Raw genomic sequence first — 12398 nt, 5'->3', positions numbered from 1 at the left:
TCAATTTGATTTCTCGGTAATTCTGGTGGCCTGACATGAAAACATCTATAAAAAAATTTGTCTCTTCATGCAATGTCTGTGCCAGGTCCAAAATTGACACTACGAGACCATCCGGTCTACTATGCAGTCTACCAATACCCCAAACTCCATGGGAGGTTCTGTCATTGGACTTCATCGTAGAATTGCCTCCTTCCAAAGGATTTAATACCATCTTGGTGTCAGTGGACCATCTGACAAAGATGGCACATGTCTTCAGATTACATGGTATCCCAAAAACTCTTTTGTCTGACCGTGGATCCCAATTTATTTCTAAATTCTGGCAAGAACTATGTCACATACTACGGATTGAGCGGAAGCTCACTTCTCCTTACCATCCGCAGACCAACGGACAGACTGAAAGAGTCAACCAATGCATCGAGCAGTATTTACGTTGTTACTAGGGATGCACCGAAATGAAATTCTTGGCCGAAGCCGAATAATAATAAAATGTTTGGCCGAAGGCCGAATACCGAACGCGGTGTTTTGCATTTTTTATTTTGCCAATTTTTTGTCCTCTCTCTTGTCCTCTCGTGTCTCTCTCTCTCTCACTTGTCCTCTCACTCTTTCTCTCTCTTGTCCTCTCATGTCTCTCTCTCTCTCTTGTCCTCTCATGTCTCTCTCCCTAAATGTTACTGTAGGGAATGGGATTCAGTGCACACTGCAGCCTTGTACCATAGGGTTAATGTTAGTGACACTGTAGGGATTGGGAAGGATGCTGGGAATGGAAATCAGGAAGCATGCAGGCAGCCTTGTAAATTTTAATTGCAGATACAGGGCACTGGGCAGGTCAGGGTTAATGTGGTAACATCAATTACTCAGTGACAGTCAGTCAGTGTCAGTGTGGACTCGATCAGATTATACAGTGACAGACAGTCTCTCATAGTGGTGGTAGTAGGAGGCTGGAGGTGGACTAGTAGGAGCCTGGAAAGGAGCACAGCCGCATACATACATTACTCACTCGTGCACTGCAGCCCGCTCCACACATTCAGTGAGTCTTACTCTCCTCCCTAGTTTTTTCAATGGCACATTCAGGAAGCCAATCACGCCGTGAGTAGCGGCACAGCGGAACCAATCAGGTGTGCAGGCACGCGTGATTGGTTCGCTGTGCAGCTAATCACGGCGTGATTGGCTTCCTGAATGTGCCATTGAAAAAACTAGGGAGGAGAGTAAGACTCACTGAATGTGTGGGGCGGGCTGCAGTACACGAGTGAGTAATGTATGTATGCTCACCGCTGAAGTGTCCCGGCTTCCCCTGCCTAACACGGAAGTCTGTGAGTCCTCCTGTCCTCCTCCGAGTCCCTTCCCCCTGTAAATATCGTGACCTCGGCGATATGAATATCGCCTACGGCCACAGAACGATAGTTAATATCATATCGACTATCGTTCAGCCCTATTAATCGGCACAAAATTATTCGGCCTTTTGACTTATTCGGCCGAACACCGAAAGTGCTATTTTTTCTATTTTCGGCCGAATAATGTTCGGCCGCCGATTATTCGGTGCATCCCTAGTTGTTACACTTCTTACCAACAGGATGATTGGTTGGATCTTCTCCCCCTGGCAGAATTTGCCTACAACAACGCAACTCACAGTACAACCAAGCAGAGTCCGTTCTACTTGAACTATGGGTTCCATCCCTCTATTCTCCCTCCACGCATCCTTCCTTCAAATAACCCAGTAGCCTCAGACTATCTTTCCCAAATAAAGGATTCTCTGGGTTTACTAAATACTACCATTGCACACGCTCACAGTCAACAAAAGAAGTACTATGATCTTCGTAGAAGACCTTCTCCACAGTATACTATCGGGGACCTCATTTGGCTCTCAACAAAAAACTTGAGACTGAAGATCCCTAGCAAAAAGCTTGGACCTCTGTTCTTGGGACCTTTCCCAATCAAGAAACTTATTGGAAAAGCTGCAGTACAGCTTACATTGCCAATGGACCTAAAAATCCATCCCATTTTCCATGTGTCGCTACTAAAACCCTATGTTCCGGACCAAGGAATAAGGCCTAATATTCCACCTCCCCCTCCTGTACAAGTTGAAGGTGGAGAAGAATACGAGATAAAAGAGATTCTGGATTCTCGTATCTACAGAAGAAGACTTCAGTACTTGGTTAGATGGAAGAACTATGGGCCCCAAGACGACACCTGGCTAAACACCTCTGACATACATGCCCCTAGATTAATCCGCAATTTTCATGCGAGATACCCAGACAAACCAGCTCCAGAGGCCTTCAGGAGCCGGCCTTAAGGGGGGGGTATTGTAATGTTCCGGTACCTTTGGTACCCTAAATTACACTTTCCACAAGTGTATGCGCCCTACCATTTACTTTTGGAAAGGTGCGCATACACCTTTAAGACTGGAGCTGTCATCACTCAGCGCCGGACTAGATGGCTATTTAAGGCGTCGGTTCTCACTCACATGTGTTCGTTCAAACACCCTTATCTGGATGCTAACCTTGCTTGAAGCTTCCATGCTTGCAAGCTTACTTCGCTGACGGAACCTCGCTGCGCTGATCCCTGTATCCCGCTACTGGATCATCCGCCTCTCCTGAACCACCCTTCGGCTGTATCGCTAATAGTGCTAAGTACCCCGCAGGGGAATTCTCTATAAACTTATACTAAGCTTACACTATCTAGCTCTGCATAGTAGAGACTGTTTATCACATCTGCATAAACTAGATTGCTAGCTCTTGAGACTACTGCTACTTTTCTGCACTGGGTTGATCTCTTTTGTATGTCCACCTGCTATTCTATCATCTGCTATCATACAACATTGCTAAACCTTCCTGCATCCATCTGCTACTGTCTCACCTTCAAGTGTCTATCACCTACCACCTCCACTCAACCTATCCCTCAACCTTCATCATTGTGTTACCACATGCATAAAGTCACTCTAAGAACCAGCTTGCTAATTGTGTGTATTTACTGGCTGAAATAAGACCTTCCACACATGATGAGTCATTGAGGTTGGGAATGGTATCTCAGCATATCTCTTACATGGCTACTGACGTGGAACTATTTCTGCAGCTGAAAATCCACACCATATAAAAACGCAGGAGCGTTACACCTTTGCAATAGATTGAATCCCGACTGAAATCACTTTGTGGTAAAGCAGGACTAAGTTAAATCTTGCAAGTAGGCATGCTATGTACTGCACAAGGGACATCTTATGTCTCTTCATCCCAGTCCATGCACACTTTACACACATTCATGCGTAGACACGTGTGAATGCACTAATATTCATTCTGCTTAGAACTAATAAATATTCAGGCCAATAGAATAAGTTTACGCACATACACTTCTCAATGTCATATGTATGGAAATGCACATAAAGGCAAAAAATGAGCATTTTTTACACACAATTCTTCTGCCAGCTCCAGGCAGAAAGATCCAACGTAGATGGGGTATTCTACTATGCTGGTGTATGTAGCATATAGCACAGGGTACGGTAGTTTGGTATCTGTAAAATGTATAGCACAGGGTACAGCAAGCCAGTGTATTTAGGATATAGCACAGGGTAAAGAAGTCTGGCATATGTAGCACATAGCAGAGGGTACAGCAGTCTGGTGTATGTAGGATATAGCACAGGGTAAAGCAGTCTGGTGTATGCATGATATAGCACAGGGTAAAGAAGTCTGGTGTATGTAGGATATAGCACAGGGTACAGCAGTCTGGTATATGTAGGATATAGCACAGGGTACAGCAGTTTGGTGTATGTAGGATATAGCACAGGGTAAAGCAGTCTGGTGTATGTAGGATATAGCACAGGATAAAGCAGTCTGGTGTATGTAGGATATAGCACAGGGTAAAGCAGTCTGGTTATATATGATAAAGCACAGGGTAAAGCAGTCTGGTGTATGTAGGATATAGCACAGGGTAAAGCAGTCTGGTGTATGTAGGATATAGCACAGGATAAAGCAGTCTTGTGTATGTAGGATATAGCACAGGGTAAAGCCGTCATTTTTATATATGATAAAGCACAGGGTAAAGCAGTCTGGTGTATGTAGGATATAGCACAGGGTAAAACAGTCTGGTGTATGTAGGATATAGCACAGGGTACAGCAGTCTGGTGTATGTAGGATATAGCACAGGGTAAAGCAGTCTGGTGTATGTAGGATATAGCACAGGATAAAGCAGTCTGGTGTATGTAGGATATAGCACAGGATAAAGCAGTCTGGTGTATGTAGGATATAGCACAGGATAAAGCAGTCTGGTGTATGTAGGATATAGCACAGGGTAAAGCAGTCTGGTTATATATGATAAAGCACAGGGTAAAGCAGTCTGGTGTATGTAGGATATAGCACAGGGTAAAGCAGTCTGGTGTATGTAGGATATAGCACAGGGTAAAGCAGTCTGGTGTATGTAGGATATAGCACAGGATAAAGCAGTCTGGTGTATGTAGGATATAGCACAGGGTAAAGCAGTCTGGTTATATATGATAAAGCACAGGGTAAAGCAGTCTGGTGTATGTAGGATATAGCACAGGATAAAGCAGTCTGGTGTATGTAGGATATAGCACAGGGTAAAGCAGTCTGGTTATATATGATAAAGCACAGGGTAAAGCAGTCTGGTGTATGTAGGATATAGCACAGGGTAAAGCAGTCTGGTGTATGTAGGATATAGCACAGGGTAAAGCAGTCTGGTGTATGTAGGATATAGCACAGGATAAAGCAGTCTTGTGTATGTAGGATATAGCACAGGGTAAAGCCGTCATTTTTATATATGATAAAGCACAGGGTAAAGCAGTCTGGTGTATGTAGGATATAGCACAGGGTACAGCAGTCTGGTGTATGTAGGATATAGCACAGGGTAAAGCAGTCTGGTGTATGTAGGATATAGCACAGGATAAAGCAGTCTGGTGTATGTAGGATATAGCACAGGATAAAGCAGTCTGGTGTATGTAGGATATAGCACAGGATAAAGCAGTCTGGTGTATGTAGGATATAGCACAGGGTAAAGCAGTCTGGTTATATATGATAAAGCACAGGGTAAAGCAGTCTGGTGTATGTAGGATATAGCACAGGGTAAAGCAGTCTGGTGTATGTAGGATATAGCACAGGGTAAAGCAGTCTGGTGTATGTAGGATATAGCACAGGATAAAGCAGTCTGGTGTATGTAGGATATAGCACAGGGTAAAGCAGTCTGGTTATATATGATAAAGCACAGGGTAAAGCAGTCTGGTGTATGTAGGATATAGCACAGGGTAAAGCCGTCATTTTTATATATGATAAAGCACAGGGTAAAGCAGTCTGGTGTATGTAGGATATAGCACAGGGTAAAGCAGTCTGGTGTATGTAGGATATAGCACAGGGTAAAGCAGTCTGGTGTATGTAGGATATAGCACAGGATAAAGCAGTCTGGTTATATATGATAAAGCACAGGGTAAAGCAGTCTGGTGTATGTAGGATATAGCACAGGGTAAAGCAGTCTGGTGTATGTAGGATATAGCACAGGGTAAAGCAGTCTGGTGTATGTAGGATATAGCACAGGGTAAAGCAGTCTGGTGTATGTAGGATATAGCACAGGATAAAGCAGTCTTGTGTATATAGGATATAGCACAGGGTAAAGCAATCTGGTGTATGTAGGATATAGCACAGGAAAAAGCAGTCTGGTGTATGTAGGATATAGCACAGGAAAAAGCAGTCTGGTATATGTAGGATATAGCACAGGGTAAAGCAGTCTGGTGTATGTAGGATATAGCACAGGGTAAAGCAGTCTGGTGTATGTAGGATATAGCACAGGGTAAAGCAGTCTGGTGTATGTAGGATATAGCACAGGGTAAAGCAGTCTGGTGTATGTAGGATATAGCAAAGGATAAAGCAGTCTGGTGTATGTAGGATATAGCACAGGAAAAAGCAGTCTGGTGTATGTAGGATATAGCACAGGGTAAAGCAGTCTGGTGTATGTAGGATATAGCAAAGGATAAAGCAGTCTGGTGTATGTAGGATATAGCACAGGAAAAAGCAGTCTGGTGTATGTAGGATATAGCACAGGGTAAAGCAGTCTGGTGTATGTAGGATATAGCACAGGGTAAAGCAGTCTGGTGTATGTAGGATATAGCACAGGGTAAAGCAGTCTGGTGTATGTAGGATATAGCACAGGGTAAAGCAGTCTGGTGTATGTAGGATATAGCACAGGGTAAAGCAGTCTGGTGTATGTAGGATATAGCACAGGATAAAGCAGTCTTGTGTATATAGGATATAGCACAGGGTAAAGCAATCTGGTGTATGTAGGATATAGCACAGGAAAAAGCAGTCTGGTGTATGTAGGATATAGCACAGGAAAAAGCAGTCTGGTATATGTAGGATATAGCACAGGGTAAAGCAGTCTGGTGTATGTAGGATATAGCACAGGGTAAAGCAGTCTGGTGTATGTAGGATATAGCACAGGGTAAAGCAGTCTGGTGTATGTAGGATATAGCACAGGGTAAAGCAGTCTGGTGTATGTAGGATATAGCAAAGGATAAAGCAGTCTGGTGTATGTAGGATATAGCATAGGAAAAAGCAGTCTGGTGTATGTAGGATATAGCACAGGGTAAAGCAGTCTGGTGTATGTAGGATATAGCAAAGGATAAAGCAGTCTGGTGTATGTAGGATATAGCACAGGAAAAAGCAGTCTGGTGTATGTAGGATATAGCACAGGGTAAAGCAGTCTGGTGTATGTAGGATATAGCACAGGGTAAAGCAGTCTGGTGTATGTAGGATATAGCACAGGGTAAAGCAGTCTGGTGTATGTAGGATATAGCACAGGGTAAAGCAGTCTGGTTATATATGATATAGCACAGGGTAAAGCAGTCTGGTGTATGTAGTATATAGCACAGGATAAAGCAGTCTGGTGTATGTAGGATATAGCACAGGATAAAGCAGTCTTGTGTATGTAGGATATAGCACAGGGTAAAACAGTCTGGTTATATATGATAAAGCACAGGGTAAAGCAGTCTGGTGTATGTAGGATATAGCACAGGGTAAAACAGTCTGGTGTATGTAGGATATAGCACAGGGTAAAGCAGTCTGGTGTATGTAGGATATAGCACAGGATAAAGCAGTCTTGTGTATGTAGGATATAGCACAGGGTAAAACAGTCTGGTGTATGTAGGATATAGCACAGGGTAAAACAGTCTGGTGTATGTAGGATATAGCACAGGATAAAGCAGTCTGGTGTATGTAGGATATAGCACAGGGTAAAGCAGTCTGGTTATATAGGATATAGCACAGGATAAAGCAGTCTTGTGTATGTAGGATATAGCACAGGGTAAAACAGTCTGGTGTATGTAGGATATAGCACAGGGTAAAGCAGTCTGGTGTATGTAGGATATAGCACAGGGTAAAACAGTCTGGTGTATGTAGGATATAGCACAGGGTAAAACAGTCTGGTGTATGTAGGATATAGCACAGGGTAAAGCAGTCTGGTGTATGTAGGATATAGCACAGGGTAAAGTAGTCTGGTGTATGTAGGATATAGCACAGGGTAAAGTAGTCTGGTTATATATGATATAGCACAGGGTAAAGCAGTCTGCTGTGTGAAACATATAGCACATGGTACATCAGTTTAATGTATGTAATGTATTGCACAGCATGCAGTCTTCAGCAGTCTGGAGTAAGTAACATACAGCACAGGGTACAGTGTGGAGCAATCTGGTGTATGTGATGTAAAGCACAATGCAGAATATGAGACATTATGGAATATGTAAAATACAGCACAGTGTACATAGTGGAGTATGTAACATCCATTGTAATGTACAGGGGTCCATACTATGTAACAGAACTAAGGGAGAACTTTTATTTAATTTTGGATACAGTGGGATATAATAGAAAACCTGACAGGTTTATTTTTTGCTCCTAGGTAGATTTATCTTATTTTGTTATGTTTAAAGTTATCCTCAAAAGTAAAAACAAAAAAAAAAAAAACATTTTGGGGTGACACCAGAACAGGAAAAGAGGATAAATCTTGGAATAGGTACACTCTTTTCTCTCTATGGAGGGGTTTCCTCTCACTTCCTGCTGTGTTTATGGGACAGGAAGTGAAGGGAAATCTTCCCAATGGGTCACAAATGTCTTATAAAAATGATAACCCCCCCCCCCTTACTCTTTCCAAAACTAAAACAAAAATTGTGTCTTTAGTTATACTTTACCACAGGAAATCCTAACCAACAGCTGCAGCAGAAGACATTCCACTGATCAGGGGACAGATTGAGATAAATTCCTGGGATGGAGACAACCCAGAGAGCTCTGCCCTCAGCATGGACTTTCCTCACACACTTGCAGTACTGTAACTTGTACTTGCAGTATCTGTCTCACCAAAAATGGCTGCCACACTTTAGAATGGGGTTGGAGACAATAACGAGAGCGGCCATATTATTGAAGACCAAGGTGAATAGAAACTCTCGGGGACGCGCAGGTGAATACATCTGGCGCTTACACAGTATTTGTCTTGCTCGGGTAGTTACTGCGCATGCGTGGCTCTCAGAAAGTTGGTCTGGACTTTGCAAGCTGCTGCATGAGATTCACAGCGACCTTCATCTGTCACACAGGGGGGAGGTCTATGATGACACTGCTGTCCCTCATATAACACAGGGGGAGGACTGACACTGCTGTCCCACATATAACAGGTATGAATGCAATGGGCACACAGCACTCTGCTGTACCTCGGTCACTTTTAGCACATTAATCCCTGACATTCCCCATGTTACCTCATCAGTTCTAGAGACCTATGTCCTCTTCAGCAGACGGTGTCAGTGTTATATAATGGAATAGCACAGTGTGATCTATACAGGCAGTGTGTGGGAGAAGAGAAAGCAAAATGGGGGGGGGGGGGGGGGCAATATCAATGAGCCCTCAGCAAAAGCACTATAAGGTACAGCATGGCTGCCATAGTAGACCAATGCACATACACTGGAGACTGAGAGGTTAATGCACATACACTGGGGACTGGTCACTGAGGGGTTAATGCACATACACTGGGGACTGAGGGGTTAATGCACATACGCTGGGAACTGGGGCACACTGGGGACTGGTCATGGAGGGGATGGTGCGCACTAGGGACTGGTCGCAGAGGGGATGGCGCACACTGGGGTCTGGTCATGGAGGGGATAGCGCACACTGGGGACTGGCTACTTAGTGGATAGCGCACACTGGGGGCTAATCACAGGGGGATGGCGCGTACTAGAGTTTGGTCGCGGAGGGGATAGCGCACACTGGGGACTGGTCATGGGGGGATAGCACACACTGGGGACTGGTCGCGGAGGGGATAGCGCACACTGGGGACTGGCTACTTAGTGGATAGCGCACACTGGGGGCTAATCACAGGGGGATGGCGCGTACTAGAGTTTGGTCGCGGAGGGGATAGCGCACACTGGGGACTGGTCATGGGGGGATAGCACACACTGGGGACTGGTCGCGGAGGGGATAGCGCACACTGGGGACTGGCTACTTAGTGGATAGCGCACACTGGGGGCTAATCACAGGGGGATGGCGCGTACTAGAGTTTGGTCGCGGAGGGGATAGCGCACACTGGGGACTGGTCATGGGGGGATAGCACACACTGGGGACTGGTCGCGGAGGGGATAGCGCACACTGGGGACTGGCTACTTAGTGGATAGCGCACACTGGGGGCTAATCACAGGGGGATGGCGCGTACTAGAGTTTGGTCGCGGAGGGGATAGCGCACACTGGGGACTGGTCATGGGGGGATAGCACACACTGGGGACTGGTCGCGGAGGGGATAGCGCACACTGGGGACTGGCTACTTAGTGGATAGCGCACACTGGGGACTGGTCACGGGGGGATGGCGCACACTGGGGACAGGTCAGGAAGGGGATAGTGCACATACTGGGGACTGGTCAGGGAGGGGATAGCGCACACTAGGGACTGGTCAGGGAGGGGATAGCGCACACTGGGGACTGGTCAGGGAGGGGATAGCGCACACTGGGGACTGGCTACTTAGGGGATAGCGCACACTGGGGACAGGTCATGGGGGGATAGCGCACACTGGGGACTGGTCATGGAGGGGATAGCGCACACTGGGGACAGGTCATGGGGTGGATAGCGCACACTGGGGACTGGTCATGGAGGGGATAGCGCACACTGGGGACTGGTCATGGAGGGGATAGCGCACACTGGGGACAGGTCATGGGGGGATAGCGCACACTGGGGACTGGTCATGGAGGGGATAGCGCACACTGGGGACTGGTCATGGAGGGGATAGCGCACACTGGGGACTGGTCATGGAGGGGATAGCGCACACTGGGGACTGGTCATGGAGGGGATAGCGCACACTGGGTACAGGTCATGGGGGGATAGCGCATACTGGGGACTGGTCATTGAGGGGATAGCGCACACTGGGGACTGGTCATGGGGGGGATAGTGCACACTGCGGACTGGTCATGGAGGGGATAGCGCACACTGGGGACTGGTCATGGGGGGGATAGTGCACACTGCGGACTGGTCATGGAGGGGATAGCGCACACTGGGGACTGGTCATGGAGGGGATAGCGCACACTGGGTACAGGTCATGGGGGGATAGCGCATACTGGGGACTGGTCATGGAGGGGATAGCGCACACTGGGGACTGGTCATGGGGGGGATAGTTGCACACTGCGGACTGGTCATGGAGGGGATAGCGCACACTGGGGACTGGTCATGGGGGGGATAGCGCACACTGGGGACTGGTCATGGGGGGGATAGCGCACACTGGGGACTGGTCATGGAGGGGATAGCGCACACTGGGGACTGGTCATGGAGGGGATAGCGCACACTGGGGACTGGTCATGGGGGGGATAGCGCACACTGGGGACTGGTCATGGAGGGGATAGCGCACACTGGGGACTGGCTACTTAGGGGATAGCGCACACTGGGGACAGGTCATGGGGGGGATAGCGCACACTGGGGACTGGTCAGGGAGGGGATAGCGCACACTGGGGACAGGTCATGGGGTGGATAGCGCACACTGGGGACTGGTCATGGAGGGGATAGCGCACACTGGGGACTGGTCATGGAGGGGATAGCGCACACTGGGGACTGGTCATGGAGGGGATAGCGCACACTGGGGACAGGTCATGGGGGGATAGCGCACACTGGGGACTGGTCATGGAGGGGATAGCGCACACTGGGTACAGGTCATGGGGGGATAGCGCATACTGGGGACTGGTCATTGAGGGGATAGCGCACACTGGGGACTGGTCATGGGGGGGATAGTGCACACTGCGGACTGGTCATGGAGGGGATAGCGCACACTGGGGACTGGTCATGGGGGGGATAGTGCACACTGCGGACTGGTCATGGAGGGGATAGCGCACACTGGGGACTGGTCATGGAGGGGATAGCGCACACTGGGTACAGGTCATGGGGGGATAGCGCATACTGGGGACTGGTCATGGAGGGGATAGCGCACACTGGGGACTGGTCATGGGGGGGATAGTTGCACACTGCGGACTGGTCATGGAGGGGATAGCGCACACTGGGGACTGGTCCTGGGGGGGATAGCGCACACTGGGGACTGGTCATGGGGGGGATAGCGCACACTGGGGACTGGTCATGGGGGGGATAGTGCACACTGGGGACTGGTCATGGAGGGGATAGCGCACACTGGGGACTGGTCATGGAGGGGATAGCGCACACTGGGGACTGGTCATGGGGGGGATAGCGCACACTGGGGACTGGTCATGGAGGGGATAGCGCACACTGGGGACTGGCTACTTAGGGGATAGCGCACACTGGGGACAGGTCATGGGGGGATAGCGCACACTGGGGACTGGTCATGGAGGGGATAGCGCACACTGGGGACAGGTCATGGGGTGGATAGCGCACACTGGGGACTGGTCATGGAGGGGATAGCGCACACTGGGGACTGGTCATGGAGGGGATAGCGCACACTGGGGACTGGTCATGGAGGGGATAGCGCACACTGGGGACAGGTCATGGGGGGATAGCGCACACTGGGGACTGGTCATGGAGGGGATAGCGCACACTGGGGACAGGTCATGGGGTGGATAGCGCACACTGGGGACTGGTCATGGAGGGGATAGCGCACACTGGGGACTGGTCATGGAGGGGGTAGCGCACACTGGGCACTGGTCATGGAGGGGATAGCGCACACTGGGGACAGGTCATGGGGGGATAGCGCACACTGGGGACTGGTCATGGAGGGGATAGCGCACACTGGGGACTGGTCATGGAGGGGATAGCGCACACTGGGGACTGGTCATGGAGGGGATAGCGCACACTGGGGACTGGTCATGGAGGGGATAGCGCACACTGGGTACAGGTCATGGGGGGATAGCGCATACTGGGGACTGGTCATTGAGGGGATAGCGCACACTGGGGACTGGTCATGGGGGGGATAGTGCACACTGCGGACTG

Source organism: Pelophylax lessonae (genome assembly GCF_965119305.1).
Source record: "Pelophylax lessonae genome assembly, chromosome: 13".
Classification (NCBI taxonomy): domain Eukaryota; kingdom Metazoa; phylum Chordata; class Amphibia; order Anura; family Ranidae; genus Pelophylax; species Pelophylax lessonae.
This window is presented reverse-complemented; position numbering follows the sequence as displayed.